General features: G+C 38.1%; 1 long non-coding RNA gene across 1 annotated transcript in view; it reads left to right on the forward strand.

Annotated features, from left to right (window-relative positions):
• Positions 1–24,634, forward strand: part of LOC144320376 (uncharacterized) — a 216,634-nt gene that overhangs the window by 183,965 nt on the left and 8,035 nt on the right. The gene's annotated exons all lie outside the window — the stretch shown is intronic.

A 24,634-nucleotide genomic window follows, 5' to 3' on the forward strand; every position in this document is an offset into this window, starting at 1 on the left:
GGAGAATATCAGAGAGACAAACTTTGTTCAGGAATAAACAGGTCCCTGCAGTGATTAAAAACTGGTTTTGAATGCAGTTTGAATGCAGTTGAATGGATTGCTCTTGTCAAGGATGACTCAAGGATAAAGCATTTAGAAAAGAAAAAAAAGTTTACCTGTTAGGATTGCAAGTCTAGGCTTTAAAAGGACTGGCTCATAAACCTAAAAATATAGCAAGTATACCAAGGCAACCATGTTTATTAGCTCTTGTCAATATGCTATTAACTGCCACAAAATCTAAATGGCTTAATAAGCTTATAAGCTGGTCATCTGGGGCTTGTTCGTTCTAGCTTGGATTTGGCTGGTGGCTCCAAGCTTCCTTCCGTAAGGGCTCATCTATTCCATGTATCTCCCATCCTATCTTCTTTGGGTCAGTAGACTAGCTGAGACATGTTGAGTCAGGTGATCACAGAAGTTCATGGGTGAGTGAATATTAAGGTGATTTCTGCTAAGGACTGGCATCTAAACTGACAAACTGTCAGTTTCAACCCATTGGTCAAAGCAAGCTATGTGGCCACACCCAACACCAATAGTGTGGGGGGAAGTATTCTCATCTTCAGTGGGCGGAAAAACCACATGTCAAAAAGCAAAGAGAGAGGAAGAGCTGAAAACAATAAATGCATTTTACCACACTGTTAATGGAAAACAGCAGTTCTTTTCCCATGTTTTCCATATCCACAAATATTGTGGTGTGTTCGCATACACATAAATTTCAGACATTTAGTGTTATAGAAGTAGGAAAGATCACAGTATTTGTTAATGAGTCAGCATCTCCTGGGAAAGTCTTAAGGTTTCACTTATTTTGGAGTCTAGAACTAGACAAGGGAACCCCTCCGTTTTTTTTAAAAAAAAATATGGGTTTTTAAAATTTATTTGGGGAGGATTTATTTATTATTTTTACTGTAAGATGTGATGCACACGCTTATCTATAAAGGTAACATATAAAGAATTCCTGTCTAAATATGAGATGGGGGTTGAAAGTAGTATAATGTAATATGCAGCTGGAAAGAAGCTGCCTGGGATGAGGTTGTGAATTGTATGCATTAACAGACTAAGGAAGCTGACTTTATCCTCTGTGAAATCATCAGAAAGGTTTAACTTCATCAGATTTTAATATTAGAAACCAATTTAAAATTTTAGAAACCTGATTTTAATGACAATTTAAAAAGATATAGAGGAGAATGCCTGGGTGGCTCAGTTGGTTGAGCATCTGTCTTCAGCTCAGGTCATGATCCCAAGGTCCTGGGATTGAGCCCTGCACTGAGCTCCCTGCTCATCTGGGCATCTGCTTCTCCCTTTCCTTCTGCTCTTTCCCAAGCTCCTCTTTCCCCACTTGCTCTCAAATTAATAAAATCTTGAAAAAAAAAAAGATGTAGGGGAGAGATACATGAATATAGACCAAACATAACTTGATACAAGGTACACAATGATGATTTTTTAAATTTTTTATTTATTTGACAGAGCGAATGAGAGTGAGTGCGGGGGGGGGGGGTGAGAGGGGCAGAGAGAGAGGGAGAAGCAGACCCCCCACTGAGAAGGGATCCCGATGTGGGGCTTGATCCCAGGATCCCAGGATCATGACCTGAGCTGAAATCAGACTCTAAACCAGCTGAGCAACTCAGGTGCCCCGACAATGATTATTATTCTAAAAGAAAAATATAGCAATGAGCAAGCAGAGAGTAGAGAGATTAATCCTAACTGGGAGATTTTGGGAAGATCACTAAACAAGGTAGCAATTAAAGGGACATTGATAAATTGAAATCATATGATGAGAGAGGAAAGGCAAGTGAGGAAGAAGGCACAACATTCATTTATTCAGCAAATATTGAGTGCTACTAGGTTGTGGGAATTGTGTTAATTACTGGGGATGCACTTTTGGACAAAACTAAAAACATTTCCTGTCATTGAGGAGTTTCCGTCTAGTGGAGATTTAGACATTAATCAGACATTAACACAAATAAATTTAAATCTCTAACAATAACAAGCCCAGTGAAAAGAGAGCTACACAGTGCTAATTGACTCTGCAAGGAGCGTGCCCTGGTTAAGTTAGGACAATCAGGAAATTTTCCCATTAGGAAGCAATGCAGGAGGAGAGATCTGAAGGCTTGGTAGGAGTTAATTAGGTGAGAGGAGGGTGGCACTCAACAATATCGACTACTCGTCACACGCCAGATGATTCCTAAATGCTTTACACGTATTAAATCTGTTTATTTTGACAATAACTTTATGATCTAGGCTCTGTTATTTATCTCCATATTATAGATGCTGCAACTGTAGTTCGCACAGGGTTTAAGGTGTGGAAGGTGCCTGTGGCATATGAATCCGGACAGTTGTTCCAATACTCCAGTTCTCTCTGTTCTCATTGTGTCATCTCCCAAGTAAGGAAGAGCAAATGGCACATTCAAGGCTCTGGAGGAAAGGCATGCCTGGACTGAGGAGCTGAAATGAGACAATGTGATACCAGCAGAGGTAGCCAGGAATGGAGGGAGGGGTGAATGGTAGATAGATATAGACCACTGATAGGGCTACAGGGCTTGGTAGCACACGTAAAAAACTTTTTTGAGGAGCAATTGTAATATGTAGATGCCTTTTAAGCAGTGAAATCATATGTTTAGACATTCATTGTGCAACTATTGTGGAGAGGGCATGGAGGAGCAGCATAGATACAATTGGACCAATTTGGTGGCTAGTGTAATAAGTCAATCAAGAATTGGTGCTAGTTTAGGAAAGGCTGTTGCAAAAGATGGGCAGCTATGGGTGGATCTTTGCTTTTTAGCAGGTAAAGTTGCATGGACTCTATGAATATTAGAGGGATAGTGTAAGGGGGAAAAAGTGTTAAGAATGACTCCTTATGGGACTCTGGGGTGGCTCAGCGATTGAGCGTCTGCCTTTGGCTCAGAGTGTGATCCCAGTCCAGGGATCTAGTCTCTCATCAGGCTTCCTGCATGGAGCCTGCTTCTCCCTCTGCCTGTGTCCCTGCTTCTCTCTCTGTATCTCTCATGAATCAGTAAATAAAAATCTTAAAAAAAAAAAAAAAAGAATGACTCCTTGTATCTGGCATAAGCAACTGGGCACCTGGTTATCAATGAGGACAGATTTGCTTGATGGTGTATTTTGGGGACCGAGGCAAGGTCAGCTCTGACATTGGGAATTGGGATAAGGAGAAATGAAAAGCAGTCTGGAATGACTGTAGCAGGGCATGCCCTGCTTGCCTATGGCTTTTCCTCTTACTGCTGCAGATTCGTAATTGACAGTTGCCACAAAAATATAGAAGACTGGTATATATCAGTTGCACAAATATATAGAAGCAAATACAAATGGACAAAGAAACTGGCTTCTTCTGGTAGATAGATTTAGATATAAAGACAAGGATCACTTTGTTAGACTCAGGTTTATTCCTAGGTACATTAGATTTTCTGGTCTTGGCAACATAATCTGAAGGGTAGAAGAACCATAAAGCTAAATAATGCCAAGCAATTTTGATTCAAATATGAGTTAGATTTTTTTTTCTTCATCTAGATCTTGATGAAATACAGGGTTCTAGTAGATGGTGTCTCCAAAGATGGGATGTTCTCCTTTTCCTTCAAGTTCAAATGCATTCATACAGCCACAAATGATTTTTTTCCTTTAAAAATAGCCACAGGAAGTATGTATGTATGTATGTATGTATGTATTTATTTATTTATTTAGTTATTGGCAAATAGTATTTACTTTCCAGAAATGAGAAAATCTCGCAAGCTGTTTTTGGTATGAAAATCAGATTGACTGAAAGAAAATGCCTTGCCTTAAAGGGCAGATCCACACTGTTGCAAAAATTTAATTAAGCTTTAAAGTTCCATGAAATGGAATTGAACAGTTCAAGGAAATAGATTGGAATAGAGTCTTCAGGTGATAAACAGGATACTAAAATATATTTCAAAGTGAGCTTCGGATATAAAAGAACTGGCCCACTAGAAGCCATTTTTAATTAGACTTGACTCTTGGTTCACTTGTATAAAAGCATTAATAACGGTACTTAAATCCATAAATTTAATTTTGCTTTTATGCCCTGCTCCTGAGACAGCAAATTATCATTAACTGTAAAACACACACGGATGGTTATTTTCTAACTCTTGATTACATTCATTGTTACTGCTTTACAACTCAATCAAAAACATGGTCTAGGCAGCTTTTCAGTGAATTTCGATCACACAGACAGATGACCAAGATGATTTAGCCAGTAGTCCTCAACAATGCTGTTATTACCCTCTAAGGATAGTTCTAGAAATTTATGGAGGCATTTTGGGTTATTACAGCAACTGGGGGAACTTACTGGTATTTGATGGATGGGGCCAAGATGCCAAGGTCCAGAACAGTTTTATAAACACAGAATCACGTCGTATCCTGAACTGTACAACCATGACTAGTCTGTTGGTTATTCACATAGTGAGAACCCCCTTTATAATTATCTGAGCCTAGAATATAACTCAGTTTTACATATTAACACAAAGTTTTATTTTTTTTCTTTTCAGAGCTTTAACATAAATGGAATTTTCCAGAAATACTCTTGTAATATGTATTGAAGAATTGTATATTGCCTTATTTTTAATTTTACAGAGACGTGATTTCCACTTTGATAATCCTGTCATCAGTGGGAACACCTGCTGCTTATAATAGATACATTTGAGCAGTATACTCCAACTTATCTGTATGCATTTACTGCTCATGCCCCTGTTATGGTGATTCTATGTACAGGTGCAATAATCTGACTTCTTCATTATATCTTCATGAGTAGTTGCAGTATTGCAATGTAGCTATGTCTAAGAACTTATATCTCAAAATACTAATTTCTATCAGTATATTTCACATTGTTTTCTTTTTATTTAATATGTATTTAGTGTTTATGGGTCTAGATAAGTCCTATTATTATGAATGCTCATTACAAAAATGTATATTGCAAGGGAGTGTCAGGTCCAATGGGTTAGGTTAGGCATTGCTCAGGCATACATGTGGATTATATAAATTTTAAGAGGCCAAGAAGAGGAGGATATAGGGGCTTTGTTGGTTAAGCATCTGCCTTGGGCTCGGGTCATGATCTCAGGATCCTGGCATCAAGCGCTGCATCAGAGTCCCTGCTCAATGGGGAGCCTGCTTCTCCTTCTCCCTCCTGCCTGCCCCTGCCTCTGCTTGTGTTCTCTCTCTCTCTCAAGTTAACAAAATCTTAAAAAAAAAAAAAAATAAGGACAAGAAGAGCCATTTGAACCCATTGTAATTGAGGATTAGGTAATGGAAAACATAAATACCTGAGATTTAACTATGGGTTTGGGTTGAAAAGCATATTAAGTCAAAAATACTAGCAATCACTTACATTATACCATATATATATATGTTATGGTATTTGAAAGGTGAAAAAAATTTGGAAAATTATGCATGTCTATAAACATTTTTTAAAAAGATTTATTTATTTATTTTGAGAGAGTGTGCCTGAATGCAAGTGCACACGTGGGCATGAGTAGAGGGTGAGAATCTTTAAGCAGACTCTATGTTGTGCCCAAGATTGCGAATTCGAGAAACCACCAAGGAGCTGATACCGATGCAAACACACGAGGGTTTATTTACAAGCTCGAGCTTGGGTCCAAGTGTTCCCGACACAGCGGAGCAGGGACTTGGACCCCGAGCCTAAGAGGCTTAGTAGCTTTATAGGGGCCAGTGGCCAATGGGATTGTAACATACGCAGAAAGTTGCACAGTCATGTCGGTCCACACGCAGGTGGCCTATTGAATTGCATTTTACCCTATAGTGACCATTTGAACTGGCTTATCACTCTGGTCAGAATTGGCGGGCACAAGGCGGGGTTACATTGTTATGAGCCGATTTGGGGTAAGGGTGTGCCCAGCGGCTTGACTAGGGTGGGGCAGCGCCTTAAGCAATAAGCAGGTCATGTGGGGGTCATACAGGAGGTGGCCGGTGCAGCACAAAATGGAGTTAGTCCTGCTATGCTTGTCCAGGGGTAGGGGATTTTTGTTAAATTTCCTGGGTCCCACACTCTACATTGAGTGCACAGCCTGCCGAAGGGATCCATCTCATAACCCTGAGATCACGATCTGAACCTAAACCAAGAGTCAGATGCTTAAATGATTGAGCGACCCAGGCGCCACCACAGAAGTCTCTGAACATTTTTAAATAAAGGCACTCAAGTTTCTACCATTAAGTAGATGGTGTACATAAATTTGGTTTGCACATTTTTCTCTGGTTTATTTTTTTAAAAAATGGTGTTTGACATATAATACAAACTTTGGAGATGTTAATATTTATTTCAGAAATGTATTAGTGAGCACTTAAAGTATTTTAATTGATAAAATATCACATACACACCAAAGACGATCTAGTCCGTCTTTTTTAGTCAGATTATCCAAGTTAAGTCATGATCTCATGACATAGATTCCTTTTTTTCTTTTACTTTACTTATTTATTCATGAGAGACACAGACAGTGAGAGAGGCAGAGACATAGGCAGAGGGAGAAACAGGCTCCCTGCTGGGAGACTGACACAGGACTTGATCCTGGGATCAAGACCTGAACCAAGGGCTGATTCTCAACCACTGAGCCACCCAGGTGCCCCATGACTTAGATACCTTATATACGTTATTGTATGAATTGCATATAATATAACATGACAAGGTTTAGGTTTGGCAGTAGATTTGGAGTATTTAGCATAAAATCTCCTTTCCTTGTACCAGATTTTTCTTCACTGAATTAACTTCACTAATAATCTTAACAGATGCTTTGCTTGCCTGGAAGACTCCGGTATTGGAAAACTGGGTAAGACAAATAGATTTTGACATTTAAGAGCTGAATTACTATGTGAGATTCTACCAAAACTATGTTCAGACTGATAATAAATATCACTTTGTAATTTGTTATAATTATTTCAGAAAAGATGCTGTTCTCAACTCTTACACGTTCAACGTTCATACAATTGGTTTTAATCTAACCAAGATAACACCCATAAATGTCCTTACCTACACTAAATTCACACTTTCACTTTGTCAGCTGGACAACCCATTTTTCAAAATACTACAGAGGTGACCAGCATTTATGTCATTTTTCTAAGTGGTTCCTCTTGCTTGCTTGTTGTGAAATCATATGCGATTTACTCTGCTAAGCTTCAGTTTCAAATGGTATAATTATAGCATCTCCCTGTATTGCAGTATTGAATGGATTAATGCACACAAAGTTCTAACATAAAGTAAGTGATCATAAAAGTATAATATTCTGAGTATTAATTATTAGCAATAGCAAAGGTCATAATTATTTGGGGATTTTATTTTATTTTGCCCTTACATTTTAAGGAGCATGAGGGAATAACAAAAGTTAAAACGTTCCTATTATTGCTAAAATGCCTAGTCTCACAAAATTAAACTAATGCAGACAAAGCTGGAAATTATTAGCTGTAGGCTTAAAGTACTATTCTTTAGCCACAATTTCACATTCTTTGAACCTAATCTTAATCTCACATACATTGTGTTCATATGAAAAGAAAAATCACAATATAAAGCATGTATGAAATATTGAGGATATTTTGTTAAAGATAGTTTTTGAAAAATCAAACATAGTTTGTGATTCTATAATACTTTAGCTCTCAGGATAGATTTTTTTTCTCATAAAAGTTCACAATTTTTTTTCATATTTTTAAGGAATATATAATATTTGAAAATAGGGAACAGCCTGGTCTAGTAAGTTTTAATTACAAATTTTCATTTGCAAGTCATGACTATTATGCTCCAATAATCAGATTCTGTTGCTATTAGTTTTGAACAAACAAAAGAGACTGAGATAACATGGATGTGAAAATATAATTTCTTAACACAAATCATAAAAAGCAGTTATTAATATGACTCTGTTTAGTTATTTACTGGCTTCCTTCCCAGATCATGCTGTATAGGAGACCCTATTTTGCATAATCCTATAGCATATATTTCTTTAAGGTTCTATGTTTTACATAATGGAAGGTTTTCAGAAATTTTTAAAAATTTAATTATTTCTCAATTTGCTTTCATCTTCCTAAGAGATAAAGATGGAATGTTTTAAAGAACATTATCATTATAATTCAATGCAGTACATTTTTCCCTTAGGAGTTTGATTCTACATAGTTTTCAATGTACCAAATTTTACTTTGTGCTTGCATGCACAAAAAGATTCTACTGAAAAACTATTGAATCCTCATATAGTGGCACTGGAAATATTCTGATTCTTTAAGTAAAAATTCTTATGTGGTAACTTAAAAAAATTGCTGAAGGGATAGTGAGCAAGTATGTATTATCTATCTACTCTTTCATTAAGGGAGGGGACACAGTTTGACTTACTGTCACCACTGAAAATATATTTTGACATAGAAAGGAAAATGGTCATGGTTTAATCAATGAACCTACTTCTAAGGGCTACAAGACTGACTTAAAATGTAGAGTGTCTAACAGAGACAGAAGAACAAAAATCAGAGATATTAGCTGTCCTTGGGGGAATGAAAGCAGAGATCATATTGAACCTGTCATTGACAATGTTGTGATCAAATGCTGGCAGTTTTTTAGTGTACAGAAATGAGAAAATCTATTTCATTGGTTCTGGTGCCAGGGAGTAATTTCTAGATTTTGTATTTTAAAACATAATTGGGGCAGCCTGGGTGGCTCAGCGGTTTAGTGCTGCCTTCAGCCCAGGGTGTGATCCTGAGGTCCCGGGATTGAGTCCCACATCGGGCTCCCTGCATGGAGCCTGCTCCTTCCTCTGCCTGTGTCTCTGCCTCTCTCTCTCTCTCCCTCTCACTCTCTCTCTCTCTGTCTCTCATGAATAAATAAATAAAATCTTCAAAAAAACATAATTGACTTAGGCAATGCTATATCATGTACTATTTATAAACTAGTAATATTTTGGTGATAATGAAATTTCTTAAACAGGATCCATTCCCACTTTTACCCTCTGTCCTTCACTCATAAGTGTATAAATGCTGGAAGCCAGTGTGAGGATTTTGCCAGAGCAGGCAACTTAATTTTAATTACTTTCTCAGGAACTGGATATACAACTACAAGGTCACCCATGGACCTTCCTGCTCACTGCAGGAAATACTTGAGACAAAGCTCCAGGTCTCATTGACCACTGTTTCCCCTACTTTTACTAGTAGACCATCATGATGCTTTGGATTCCCAGGAGGCAGTATTAATTCAGAGCCTGTGTGTAGAAACCCCTGAAAGATCTTGGTATTTACTTTTTTCTGGTATGTGGTCACTTTAGAAAATGGCCTGCAGTTACTTTATGGAAGAACTTGGAAAAGATTTTCAGTACATAATATCACATTGCCTCTCCTGAAGAAGGCCCAACATTTGTCTCTGTCAAGAAGCTCAAAGTCCATGCACTTGCCTCATTATGGAAACTAGATCAGAGGTCTTGACTCTCCATCATGGACCTTTTAGTTCAGTTCCTGGGCTGGAGATTCCTGTTGTACAGATCAGGCAATATTTAGAAGCAACCTGTTCATCTTTTTCATTTCTAGGAAAACCCTCATCAGTGAGCCACAGTCAGACCCATCAGGGCCAAAACTTTCAGATTACCATGTTGTTTCTCTTTCTTGCTATTCATTATGGAAGTTATGTCTACCTTGCTTCTGGTAGTTAACCATTGCCACTTGGCCTCTGTCTCTCCAGGATTCCCTTATCTCTTCTAAAATCAGGGAGGACATCTCAATAGTGGCATATCTTGCCTTCACCCTGGCCTATATACACACCAGATCCCACAGAGCTTTTCAAAGATATTAATACTCCCATCAACAATGTATTTCTCAATATTTCAATGAAGAAAGTATTTTTTGGTCTTTCCAGAAAGATATAGTGGTCTTGGGAGCTGTTCAAGTCACATTAGATAAATTCACTGCAACATCCCTATATTCTTAACTTTCTGTTTCCTTCCTTTACATTATGCTAAGGAAGTTCTGGTCTCTCAACCCCACGAAACAAATGCTATAGGCACTTCCCACTGCTAGAGATAGCACATGAAATCTAGAATGTCTGGCAATGCACCCGTATCAGTAAAGCAACCTGATCCAATGTTAAATCCCACCCTCCGTGGGTTAACACCCTGAGAATCCATTTACATCTATATTACTCAGGTTTCTGCCAATATGAATTGGCATAACCTTGCAATTCCTTTGGAGTATAAGTTATTTCCTCCCTAATCACTTTGCACTCGTCCCCCCAGTGCATGATGAACTCTTATTTTTTGGTCTAATGGCCATAAGGGTTGATGTGAGCCTTGAGAAGGAAAGACATCTCCTTTTAGGGTGGGACTGGAAAGCTAAGATCAAACCACATGTGGAAGAAGAGCTGTTATTCTGTCTCAGCAGCTTCTTCCTTATCTTGGCCAGGGACCCTGGGCCTCTGAGCTCATTTAGGCATCCCTGGATCTTGGGAAGGATGTCTTAGAGTTTTGAGGTCCTGGATGATCACCTAGATTAATAGTGACACGGAAATCTTTTGAGCCAAAATCTAAAAGGCTGACTCCACGGGCAGTGTCAAGGAAGATTTGTTCTTACCTGTAACTAATTGGCTTTTAAATAACTGGGTATGTTAAATTCACCAGCAGTTCTTTTAAGGATTCAGAAAATGCTGAATCAAGGAATTGTTTGAATAAGAACAATGCAAAAGATGTCATTATAGAAGGGTAGTATAATTATCATCAACTAAATGTTCATACAGTTTCCAGTGAATTTAAAGCACTGAGGCAGGCTTGAAGGAATACATCAAAATTGCCTGGTTCAGACAATGATTGGTTGTGTCTGACTTTGGACAAATCATTAAATCCAAGTCTTCAGTTTTTATTCATGTATGATGGGTAAAGTAATGGCACCTGACTACCCACAAGGTAGTTACAAGGATAAAATAAGTTGGAAGGTTTGCCTGATTAGTGCACGACACAGGGTAAGAGATTAAGAATAAAAAATGTGAACATCCATGGACAGGAGCGATTCTTGTTATTTTCTGGTATAGGAGAAGGATGAGGTGCATATATGATTGCAGTAATCATGTGCTGATTTTATTTTACTTTTAAAAATATATCTACCTCTTGAAGCATATGGGAATTTGTTAGAATGCTCTGTATTTTTGTTTATGTATGACTTCTACATGATAAAATTAAAATTTTTAAAAACACAGGTTCCTAACTTAGTAATTCCATATTTGGAATAGTGTTAAGGGAGAAGGCTTCTATTACAGAGGAAAAAATATTGTGAACAAGTAAGAAAAAAGAAGGAGTGATAAAGATAAAAGATAAAGATAAAAGTAAGATCAAAAGTGAGAATTATACTTGATACTGGCAAGAAATTAAGGGATATGAGGAGAGCCAGCTAACAGAATATATTTTTGGTAAAAATACAAAGGGTAGAAAATAGGAGAGGAAAAAGAAGCAATGGACAATGGACCCATTAAGTTAGTGGAAGCTCAGGGAAGAGATACCCCATTCCTGCCCAAGGCTTCTGCTACTGTCTGCATATGGATGTGTTCCAGGTCTATGCAACTGTAACTGTGGTCTGATGTTCCAGATTCATATGCCCAGTGGCCTACTAAACATGTCCTCTGAGGATCCTGCAGGCCTTCAAACTCAGCATGACCAGAGCAGTGATTATTTCCAATTCCTCCCTGTCCCAAACCCATTTTATCTCTTTCTCTTTACTCTTCCCCTTCTTCCTCTTTCACACACACAGGCATAATCATTCATGATTCTTATCCTTCCTGTCCTGGTTAATGCCACCCACACGGCCTCCCAAGCCACACATTTTCCCCTTCTTTATTCCTCCCTACATCCAATTGGTCACTAAGTGTTAAATTTCTGACTTCTAAACATCTCCTATTTGTTGTGTCCTTAATTTGTGTTCTTTTCAAAATTATTACAAAATTCTCTGTATTTTCCTACTTCTGGTGTTGACCCAACCTAAATGATCTGTACATGCTGCCAGCGATCAAAGCCCAGATCTGATAGTGCTCCATCCCTGTTTAAAACTCAAACAGCTTTTCTTTATATATTAGGATCCATTTTTGGGTGGTGATCCTCACTTGCTGCCTCTCTACTCATCAGACTAATGACAGTTTCTCAGACACAGGGTGCACATTTATGCTTCCATGCTTTCACACCTGTCTTTCCTTCTGCTTAGGTTGCGTTTTCATCCAGTTGATGGACTCTTTGCTTAGACTTTAAGAGAAAGTTTAAGAATCCTTCCTCTGTTAATACTTTGCTGACCCACACCCCATGACAACTTAAGCATAGCCTAGTTAATATCTAAACCCAGCACTGTCCCTTACACATATCCTTGTTAGGATACCTGATGCCATTTGTTTGCATGTGTGTCATCTACCAGATTGTGGATTTGTCCAGGTAATAGATCACATTTCATGCATTTCTGTGTCCCTCGCAGCCAGCTCAATACTTGGCTGATAGAAGGCATTCAGAAGTGTTTAATGAGGAATGAATGCATGCATACCTGAATATTTGGTTACAGAAGGTTGATGTTAGCAGATCCTGTTGGTGTTTCTCTATCCTGAACTTCATGTCATCTGTGGTGAGTCCACTGTGCTTCCTTGAGACTGATGGTACCCTGCTCCCATAACTGGTAGTCCCTGGCAGCAACTTACTCCATGGTGTAAATAATATACGTTAATGAACAACAGAGGACTTACAAAGGAACTCTCAAAGCCAAAATCCTTTCATTGATCATCCTTCCTGTTTCTATGGTCATTGACTAATGACAGTTTTGAGATATTTCCAGTTATGAATCTCTTGCTGCTCTCACTTAGGGAAAGTGGTATTTTGTTGTTGTTCCTGGTTTTTGCTGAGGTAGGGAACACTCTCATGTTTAAGTAGAGAAAACGTGAGCTTTGTAGATAGCAAGAAGAGAGTGTCAGGTCTAATAGTGCATTGTACCCCCTTTCTAACTCTTCATGCAAACTTGATTTTAGTTCTGGTGGAAATGTTTTGCTATATTTTTTTAGTCCACTGGTAATGTTAATTTTACCATTAAATATCAATGATATTGACATTGCAGCTGCTCATCCTGCCTAAGCTTAAGTGCTTTTCAAGTTAAATTTGATAATGTTCTTTCAAAGGATGGGTAAGGTAACTGAGGAAAGAATTTTTGCGTAGCAGACTGAATCTGCTTCTTCCCTATGCTTTTTCTGATTTGAGTGTATCTGACTTGACAAGCAGGAGGGACTGCTATGTAAGGACCATAGGATCTATTTCATGAGGTACTTATATAGGAAGGATGTATTTTGAAATAGAGCTTTTTTCCTTTAGAGGCTCTAATGTATGTGTTCATTAAAGATATTTTCTCATATTGCAAGATGGAACACTTGGATTGATAAACTGATGCTACCTAGTTTGGATAATCACCCTCTGAACAGAGTGTATAATACCCTTAGCAAGCATAGTTGGGAGAAGCTAGAGGGGTTTGTTTGTTTGTTTTTTGTTTGTTTGAAGGATTTGTGCTTCCTAGATGATTAGCTTTAAAGGAGAATAATTTGTTTCACCAAAGACTTTCTTAATAAAAATAAGACTATAGAACATGTAGCATATGCTGATATTTCAGTTCATGTATTCTTGCTTCCTGGAAACACCTAGCTGAAATTTACCTTTGAAAGTGATTTTGTAAAAGATTCTGAGTTAGAAAATACAGTATAGAGAAACTGTAGGGAAAGTAAGATACTCTAGCCAAGATTTTGATGAAGATCCAGGAAATATGGTGGGCTTTTATAATCTTCAAGTATATTTAAAGCCATTTTGAGCATACAGTGCTTTGAGGAAGCAGAGGAGAAATGTGGAAGTAGAATTTGTTGGAAAATGTTTCCCAGTTAAAGAGTGATATTACTAAGGAGTGAGAATGCAAAGGAGACATTACTTATGCATCTGATCTAAAGAAAAGGATATGAATTCATAGTGCATACATAATGGTGTCCATTCTTTTCAAGTTTAGACATCTTGACTCAGTCCCATTGAAGTTGTAATACAGGCTTGTTTTATTAAACTATGCCATGTTGAGAGTGCCCTATTGTAGTATTTATGATCTCATGTTCCTGTCCAGAGAGACTAGACCCAAGTTGAGTCAGGATGCACCAGGGTAGCCCTCAACATGCCCAGCAAGGAGAAAGAACCAAGTGCCAGGGGCAAATCTAAAGAGAAAGCCCTGTGGAAAGTATAAACTAGAAGTTAGTTCACAGGAGATAGACTAAAAGTAAGCCAAAAGTTTGAAGCCACTGGCAGGGACCAGGGATTTAGAGTGGAGGGTGGAAGCCCATTGAAATTTCTGAAGCCATGTGAGAATAGTTGTCAGTGAATTTTAGAAGGTTTGGGGTGGTATGTGGTGATATATCAATGAAAGAGTCACAGCCACTGGAGATATTGTGGTCTAACAAGATTCATCTGAAAACTAAGTGACCAATGTCTTTTGCAAGGTGAGGTCTCATGGTGGAAAGTGTAAACTAAGGATAATACAGTAGCTAACACGATAATCTCTTTAGTCCTTTGGTACCTCTGTGCCTTCAATGGTCCTGGGCATTTCCACATCCCCCAGGACAAGCACGCTAAATATTGATTCTTTCAGGTTTTTTGCAAACTCAGTTCCCATATTTAAATGGAATCACCAGAGCAGTTGTTCCTGAACAATTTACTTCCTTGTATTGCAACTGCTTCTGCTCAAATTCAGCTTTCTTATGATTGGTAAAACTCCCAGTGCCTGGAGCCTGCCCCTCCCTCCCCTGCTCTCTTCCGAGATATTGCCACTCAGTGAAGGCTGAGATCATTTTTGTAGAGGCCTGTGAGATTTACCAGCTTTATGCTGGAAGAGTTTGTATTCACTTTGCTCTTCTTGTCTGAGCTGTAAATTGTTGTAAATATCTGGAGTCTCTGGACCAGATAGTAAGTAATAAAGCAATCTCTTCTCATCTGCTTGGTCTGACTCCAGCGATTTGCAGATTCTGAATGAAATATTGTTTAGTTTATGTGTGTGTGCAAATGGTATGTGTGTGTAGGTACGTGTTGACATTGCTTGAAAGGCTTCTTCTATTATCATTCTTTCTGTTTCCATCTCTGTGTTGAAGGGAAATTGACATTGGCTCCAGCAGAATGCCCTGCAAATGGGAGTATTGTTTAGAGACTGTTTCTTACGTTTCATGCCAGACTCATTCTACCCGAAAAACTTTTCTACACTCCTTGCTTCAGGTTTGATCATGCTTTCAAGTAGAGAATATTACTCAACTAGCTCTGGTTCTGAACCCAACTTTTATAGAATTCTTGAAAATATGGAATAAAGACCTTTAGCATGATATGATATCTAGTTCTCTTAGCTTATTAGAAATAAAAGCTTATAGAAAATCTACAAGAAAATGAAATGATGTGGAATAGAGGAAACATGGGGTGCCTATGGAGGAAATTGGTTTAGTTGGTTCTCCCTAAATTGTATTTCAACTTTCTTTTGTATCTTTTATTTGCAAGCCCATAGGAATTAGAACAAGAAATGCTCATTTGAATTAAGTAGCTATTTAAGGATTTATTAATATCGTAATTTATCAGATACTCTTAAGTTTTTCCCATCCTGCAAGGCCTGTAGAAAAAGGACTTATTCTCTAGAACTTTTTATAACTCCTGTGATGCTCTTACATGATTATTGGAGTCTTTGCTACTTTGGGTGGTTATTGGAGTCAGTTTTTTTTTTTTTTTTTTTAATGTAGAAGCCTCTCTAAAATGTAAGCTCCCAAAGGGCCCCCATACATAAAGGGACTATAACTTTATGTACCCTCAAATATGTAAAGTCCTGCTTTATTTGGTGCTCAATAAATGCTTATTTATGGGAAAAGAGAATATGAAATAAAATAAGCAAACTAACTAAAAATTATACCAAGCAATTTCTGGGGATCAAAAGGAATTTGATACATAGATTGGGTATTAATGAAATATATTATTAAGGAAACATTTAATTATGAAAGTATGGAAAGAATTTGAACTAACTTGGGCACAGTTGGGTTGCCCTCTCTCTGTTAAATATGTGGGTAGGTATCAAGACATAATTGGAATTTGGGAATATAAGATGCCAAGATCTGACTTTTGGGACTTCTTTAGGAACAATTTTTGTTTTGGAATGAGACTGGGTTCAGTGACTCATAAGGGTCCTTTCAATTTCTCATTATCAATTATTTTACAAATAAACTACTTTTGGTTTTATTTATTTTATTTTATTAAAGATTTTCTTTATTTATTCATGAAAGACACAGAGAGAAGGCAGAGACATAGGCAGAGGGAGAAGCAGGCTACTTGCATGGAGCCTGATGTGGGACTCAATCCGGAACTCTGGGATCCCTGAGCCAAAGGCAGATAGATGCTCAACAGCTGAGCCACCCAGGCGTCCCTACCTTTGGTTTTAGAACACTGCATATAATGTTAGAATTTTGGCTTAAAATTCACAACATAGGTTGTTTCTGAATATCAGTTGCTCATTCTTTTTTTTTTTTTTTTTAAGATTTTATTTACTTATTTGATAGAACGTATAAGTGGGGAGAGGAGCCAGATTCCTAGCTGAGCAGGGAGTCCAATGCCGGGCTCAATCCCAGGACTCTGAGATCATGAAGGAGCATGAAGGAAGATGCTTAGCTGATTTAGCCACCGAGGTGCCCCTCAGTTGCTCATTCTTTAAATAATACATTTTCTGAAGTCTGTCAAGTCATAGTCATCCGATATGACTTAATTTCTATTTACCTACCTTATTGCACTAAATATGATGTAGTCATCTGAATGCTATCTTTTCTGTCCTTTTGACAGAATCACTTAAGACAAGGGATTTGGACTTGGTTGAAAGCCTAGCACAGGGAGTTAGAACGGAATATAGCTTTATCATTTACTGGTATGTAATCTATTTGTCATCTTATTTTCATTAGTCTTTTTTTTCTGTGTATTAATGTGATAATATATTACATAAAATACCTGTATTGAAGATGCACAATAAAGTATTTAAAAATGTCTTATGCCTCGCATTTGCTACATGATTAATTATTATTTGGACTGAACTATAAATTCAGTTGAACTGAATTTTTTTCTAGTGGAATGTATGTTAGTATGCATAGTATTGATTTTCATTGTTAGAACCAATATGCCTGACCTAAACTCATTTTTATGAAATCAAATATAACATGAAGTTATTAAACAACTCAAGTGTTTTACTTGGGGAATTAAATTACTTGAGGAATTAAATTATCTACAACTTGCACACTCTGAAATGTTTTCACCAGATTAACTCAAAAGAAATAAACTTTTCCTTTCAAAATCAACTCAAGAAACATGGTCAGTATACTCCTTTCTTAGGTTATTTAATCTCAGGGCATGAGAGGAAGAGGAAGAGGAAGAGGGCATGGCGATACAGTTTGAATTTTTTCTTTTTAAACTCAGGTCTAAGTTTCTTTCCCTGAGAACCTTCACATGGAGCCTTGCCCCTCCCGTCCATCTCATCTGGTTGATTGGGACATCTGTTTAGGTTTTGTAAGACTCCAATTCCACTGCTATGTTCTTCTTTGCATTGCAGTATAATTTTAAATATTACTATTCCTCTAATGCTCTTTTCTGTGACTCCATCTTCTTACTCCTGAGAGTGTCAAGCCCTTCAAATATTTATTCTCAGGTTGACCCCAAAGACCTTTCATAAAATTTTTGATAAGTTAATCCAGCACATAATTAATATCCACTGGGGACATACTAAATACAGGTCTTCCACTGGGGACATACTAAATACAGGTCTTTCACTTTAGGATATAATTGTGCCATTGAATACTGGAACTTGGAGGAAATTAAGAAGCACCATATAAGCCACATCAATGTCTTGGGCATTTCTCCCAAATCCTAACCATTTTCTCTTAAGTTAGAAAAATGCAATGAACTGATGTTTTCAAAGATTCAATACACCCCAAAATCAGTGGCAGAGGAAATTTGGCATTCTTTGGTAAATTTTATCAATGTCAACAGACAAGTTGGATCATTTGGAGTTCAATAATATGTCTTAAATTGGGACTGATTTAGCTAATTTATAGAGGAGACATAATCTTTATAAATAGGAGAGCCCAGTCAAACTAGACCCTAAGAAAGAATTTTGGGGTCCTCAAATTGAAGTGATAGTTTATCAATTTGGCCTACCTAACTGGTGAGAACTGTTTCCCTCTCACCTTATTATCGTCCAAAGCATTTTTGGAAAAGCTGAAGGCAACTGTGGTAAGAACTTTGTTGCTTTTTCCCCCTCATGTTTTGAAATGTATGTGTCCCTATCTCTAGAAAGAAGAGACATGGAATTAAGGTTTTCTTTTCCTTTTATGAGTATTTCCCTTTTTGTGTATGTATTTGTATGGCCACACGTGGCTTTAATCAGAGATAGAGAGCTTTGTGTATTTACATTATAAGAGATACCTTCTGTGTGTCCCTGTGCATTTATAAACCAGACACTAACTACCTCAGATGCTGGCATGTGTATATATTCTAGTATTTCTTCCCTACTGGCCATGTAAGGTGAGTGTCATATCCATTTGAAAAATAAAGAAATGAGACTGATTATTTTGCCTGGAATCATGTATCTTAGGTGGACTGAGTGGCTCCAATGTCTATTCTCTGAATTTTAGATGCTTTTCTGGATGCTAATGTTTGATAGGCCTCTTTTAAGTAGATAACAGCTCTACCTAAACTCCATTTCTTTAGAAAGGATAAGATTTACCAGTCATTGACCTACTCACATGGTTTTGGTTTAAACCGGACCCGAATGTCATTCTAAGAACAGAGATTGGACTGGAATGACTCATTTTCCAAAAAGAATCTGAAGCAAAAAAAAAAAAAAAAAAATTAGTACATTTCAGACATGGCCATAATTTGATTTGTCCTTGGGCAACATATATGAAGTTATAGTTTTTCTTTTGCAGAGAAATTTACTTTTACAGGATCTGCTCATCACTGAGCTACCTTGACAAACTCAAAACCACCACATGCATCTGGCAAATGTTAATGGACCTCACTGCCTCTTCCAGGCTTATTTAAGTAGAAAATTTTTATTTTGACTGCAAGGGTTATGAGCCACAACATCAACAGAACTGGGTAACCCAGAATAAGCTTTTCTGTTTTATCAAAATTCTTCATTTGTCTGAAATTTAGCAGCATATTGCTACCTCAGGTTCAGGCAAGGATCAGAGTTTATTCTTGGAATTGCTATGCCTGACACTTCTGAAATTGAAATTTCATGTAAGTCCATCTGATTTATTCATAGTCTATTATTTAGCAAGACACTCCCACCATCAATATTATCTAGGAATTTATGGAACCAATTACTTTTTGAGAGACTGTCACTTGCTTTTTATTGTGTGCCTTGAGGTAATTTTGTGTAAGAGTAATTTGTAAGTCAACACAAATATAGCAGTATGGGTACATCAGAATTTTGGAATAAAGAGAAAAAAGCATAGTCCTAGATCAAGGACTATGCTACAAAACTGAAAGGGGGCTCAACCAGAAGATTAGGGGATAGAATATGGTACAGAATTATCTAGAAGATTACAAGTATATGAAGGCAGAGATCAAACAGAAAATCTTTGGAAAAGTAGTTAAAAAAAAACCATGAAGCCATAGACATAAAATAACTGTCAAAGAATAAGAAAGTAAATTAGTATATTTTAGCCTCACTGCACATTAGCATCACTTAAGGAGCTTTAAAAAAATACTAATTAATCGGAAGAGAAATATGAGCACATTCTTTGAAAGCTCCCAGGTGATTCAAATAATTCATCTAGGGTCAAGAAACTCTAAATGATGCTTTGAAGTCTATTTATAGGTCTCTTGCTTTGGGGAGATCAAAGATTGGTCTATAAATAGAGACTTATTTTGAATTTTATCTTAGTAGCATTTAAAAATCTTTGTTTTCTGTGGAAGACTGCAAGAGTAAATCAAAGTTAGAACAATAAGAACCCCCAATGGTTTATATGTAGCTAATTTTTCACATCTTTTCATATTTTTATTACGGTGATCTATTCTTTAAAATTCATGATGACCCATGCTTTGACTCCTGATAGCTTTGAGAGGGACTAAAGAAAAAATATCAGTCTTATTTTAGAAAGAACTCTTAAAAAGCTGTAGCTCCATTTCCTTGTTAATTTAAACAGCAGCTGCCCTTTTTATTTTCCTTTCTAAAGAAATCATCAGAGGTCCACTCTACTATTTGTGTGATATGAAACATCTATTTTATGTAGACAAAAAATACTTTTCTTCAATCATCTTCCCTCAGGAATTTTGCAGTCTGCCACGACTACCAGGTTAAAAAATTTTTTTTGACCTTAGGAAAGTTTACTTTGGAATGTGTCTCAGACCAGAATGCCCTTAGCATCTTTCCATTATTCCTGGACCATGGGTGGCAGCATCAGTTCCTGGCCTCTTCTAATCCACTGCCTGAGCTTCTCCTACTCTTTGCAGGGAATACTCGGCATGTGGCCTCTCCTCATCTGCAATGTTGGTTTCTGAGGAAATCATTATATTTTGTAAATGTATTCCCTAGGAACATTGTAGTTATGGGGTGTTTGTGTCATTAATTGAGTAACCTACCTGCCTGAACCTGCCATATTTAAAGGAAGAGGCAGATCTTGACGAACTGTTCCTGTAAATGTGATAATCAGTGTAATAGGGAAGGTCTCAGGTTTTTGAAAAACCAAAGGAATATTTTCTTTTAGAGTGACAGCAGGTAAAATTTAATGGAAATTCAGAAAATCCAGCCAGTATAAGAGTTGCTGCACAGCCAGTGTTGGCCACCCATTGCTTCTATAAAATAACTGGTACAGTCAATCCAAATGAGGTTGACTCACAACGGAAATCATGCAAGAACTAAATAAGCGGAAGTGGTGGCCTTTGAGCTTCAGGTTGCTAATGCATGATCTGGAAATGTATTAACCCAAGGAAACTGGGCAACTTTAAAAAGGCCTAGGACTTATTCTGCAGCATCACTTAGAATCTGACCCTTGGTTTCAGCAGATCCTATTTCCAGGACATCAGGGGACATGTGGGCAGCCTGAGTCATTTTCATTCCTTTCCAGTGCACCCTCCCTCTCCGGCCTCCCCGAATACCCGTAAGCAATCTGCTACTTTCTATCCTGCAGAATGTAATAATTTACCGAGAATGCTTCTGAACAAAAACTTGAAAATCCAACCACGCATATGAATCCACAGCAAATTAGAATTTGTTCATTTGCCCTCAGTTTGCTCTGGTCCCCTTGCTTTCTTCTACCTTCAGCTGGAATACTAGGTTTGGTTAGAGCCACTCCGATAATGCCAGGTCACCCTGAGGGTTCAGTTCTGTTGTTGGGTAAGGACAAGAATAATGAAGCAGATCAGATGGTACTGGGTGCTTCTGTTTTATTGGGACCAATAGTTTTCTTTTGCGGGTTTTCAGAAATGGGATATAATTCTGTGAGAGAATCTGAAAGTCTTTGCATCTGCAAATACATAGCTTCAGCAAACCAGAAAGCCCCAGGCTCCTTTCGAAAATATTTGTAGGGTGCCCCGGGAGATTCTCTAGCCTGATAAGGCCATGGTCAGGGACTGCACTCTGCTGTCACTGTTGTGCTGCCTTCTCTGCATCTAGAAGTTATGCTCCTTGGGTAGCCCTGGTGTCAATTAATTAGATATTAATAGCAGAACATATGTGCATCTATCCCCTACTGTCTCTTGGCTTTAACCAAGCTGCTGAGGGCTGGGGGAGAGATGAGCTTCTGGTATAGGTATGTGTGAAGATGTTAGAAGGATGCAAGAGGGGAAGCACCTCATACCTCCAACTTGGGGTTTGACTGCTTGTTTCCACCTCCTGCTGCTCTGCTGTGGCAGATGAAGTACTCCTGCCCCTGCCTCTCATCACTCTTGTCCTTGAAACTCTCCCAGAAATAACTCATTGAATGAGAGAGAATGTAGCCTCCCCAAATCCTGCCTCTAATGACCTCCTTGAGGATAAATTTCTTTTTTTTTTAAAGATTATTTATTTATTTATTCATGATAGACAGAGAGAGAGAGAGAGAGAGAGAGAGAGAGAGGCAGAGACACAGGCAGAGGGAGAAATAGGCTCCATGAGGGAGCCTGATGTGTGACTTGATCCCGAGGCTCCAGGATTACACCTTGGGCCGAAGGCAGGAGCCAAGCCACTGAGCCACCCAGGGATCCTCAACTTCCCCCCTTTCATCACAAACATACACGTACTTGTAGTCTCTTTTCCCTGCCTGAAACCGTACCCAGTCTGGTGTGGATGGCTCAGGGCCCAGTTCAGGACAAATGTGGTCAGACTTTATGTCCACACCACTCTCATTAGTTATTTGAGCAAATCAGCATTGAGCTCAGACTTCTAATTGGGTTGAACTAGGTGATGGCTCAGATCCCTTCCAGCTTGACTCCTGGTGAATCAGAAGAGCTTTTTGAGTTACTTAGTACATTCTCAATAGCTGTTTACTTCTTCTGTAATACGGCAGATGCACAGAAAGATCTAGTCCTATCTCCTTTCTTAAAGAACTAATCTGTTTATAAAATGGTAATGAACAACCTTGTCATCACCTGTGACCATGCCTGCCTTCATACAGATCCATAGTATTGTAAAGCATCTTCATATTTATTATCTCAAATAGCCTGCTCAGGATATTTTATAGAAGAGAAAGCAGAGCCTCAGAAAATTAGGATGGTTGTTCAAGGCACTGAGGGTAGTAAATGGATGAACTAGGGTTAGAATCCACTTTTTTGTCACTTGAAGTCTGGTACCATTTCCATATCACTATGATAAAATAGTATAAGCCAGAATGCAGTAACATCATCCAAATGGTATAGGTTATGCCCTATGTATGTCTCATACAAAGGAGGCAATGAGTGGTGGGGAAAGGTCACATTTTACTGTTGTAAAACAAAGGAGACAAGTTTATACTATTGCCATAGTGAGTATTTCTATAGGTTACATCTCTTCTTAGAGTATCATAGTCACTAATACAATGTTTGTTTTCATGAGCTAGACTTCATAATAGTGCTAATTTTTTCCCCTATTCTGAGTCGTGCCACATCCACCACCCTCCCCAGCCTTGGTCTCCTCCCTCTGTACAACTCTTTCTACCTTTGGTGCTTGAAATAAATTATTAGTAACCTTGACAGAGGATGTCGATATCTGGAAAAGCCACAAATTGACATCTTTCCTACTGTATTGGGCTTATCCCTGTTAGAATCTTATCTACAGTACTCTTCTTCATACTAGGAAATGAACCCTAGGTAACACATGTAATCAGATTGGCTCAATTACGTTTTAAGTCCCAGCAGAGACCAAATGCGGAGATCACTCGTAAATTAACGTAACTAAGATTACAAGCTAGTAGAGGGCAGGGATCAATGAGCAATTTATACCTTGACAGTTTTTCTTTTAGCACTGACTCCTAGTATGATCTATTCTGCTTCTGTTTTGTAATTTTAATTGAATTAGATTTCAGGGAATGAAGGACAGCTGCTTTTGAGGTTTGTCGAAGTGTTTAACACATTGGGGGCGGGCAAGGAGAGAAAAGAACAATAAGCCCAATTAATTTCTTCCCTGTGAACCTTTTACCGTTAGGAAAGCAAATTGTCCTCAAAACTTCATTGTCCAGAAACGAAGCCTTTGTTTAAAGAACAAGCGTAAATTCTAGAGCTTCAGCTTATTGAATTTAGTGCAATGGCTTGTGGCCAAAAATTTAATGAGGGCTGAAATGACGGATATCTCCCCCCATTCAACTCCTCCGCTGGGACTGTGGTTGAGGAGAGAAAGAGTTGTCTTAAGGCTCAAAACAGAGTTAATACATTCTGCCTATTTGCAACTTTCATCAAAATGAAGTCACCTTCATCACAATGACTTGTGGCAGGATTTTTGTCCTCATTTGCCATTTTTAGTTGGAATTTTGAGGGAAAATAAGGGAAAATAAATCACTCTGTCCTCTTTCTCCTTGTACCTTGCAGAGTCGGGGAGGCTTTCCAAACTTCAGAGTAACAAGGCTGAGAACAAAGGAGAGGAGATCTTTTCAGTAGTTTGCAAAGTTGAGTGGCTTGCTTTATGGATGCTAGAAGGGTAAACTTAGAACTTTAAGTCTCACTGAATATTAGATGAAGAATTTGGAGGGAGCCAAACCAAGGAAAGGGAAGAAAAATGAGAAGGCAAGGGGCCACAGAGTTCTCTCTTAGATCCCTCTCATTAGCCCTTCTTGTAAATAAGGGACTGCTTTCAGTTTTTTCAGCATCCTTACCATTTATTGAATATGAGGAGATTAAAGCATTACTCTGGTATGCCTAGGGTCTCTCTCTCTGAAAGACAAGTATTTGACTCCATGTTCTTCCCCTGGGGAATAGCGATGTCAACAACAGAGACTTAGGTTATTATAGCCATCAGGAGAGTGTGTGCATGTCTATGTGCATGTGAGTCTGTGTGTATGTATGTGTACGTGTTTTCCAAGTACAGGACGAAAAATGAATAGGACTGGGCACCTGGTTGGCTCAGTCTGAGGAGCACACGACTCTTGATCTTGGGTTCGTGAGTTCAAGCC

The sequence above is a fragment of the Canis aureus genome, chromosome 9, assembly GCF_053574225.1.
Source record: "Canis aureus isolate CA01 chromosome 9, VMU_Caureus_v.1.0, whole genome shotgun sequence".
NCBI classification, from domain to species: domain Eukaryota; kingdom Metazoa; phylum Chordata; class Mammalia; order Carnivora; family Canidae; genus Canis; species Canis aureus.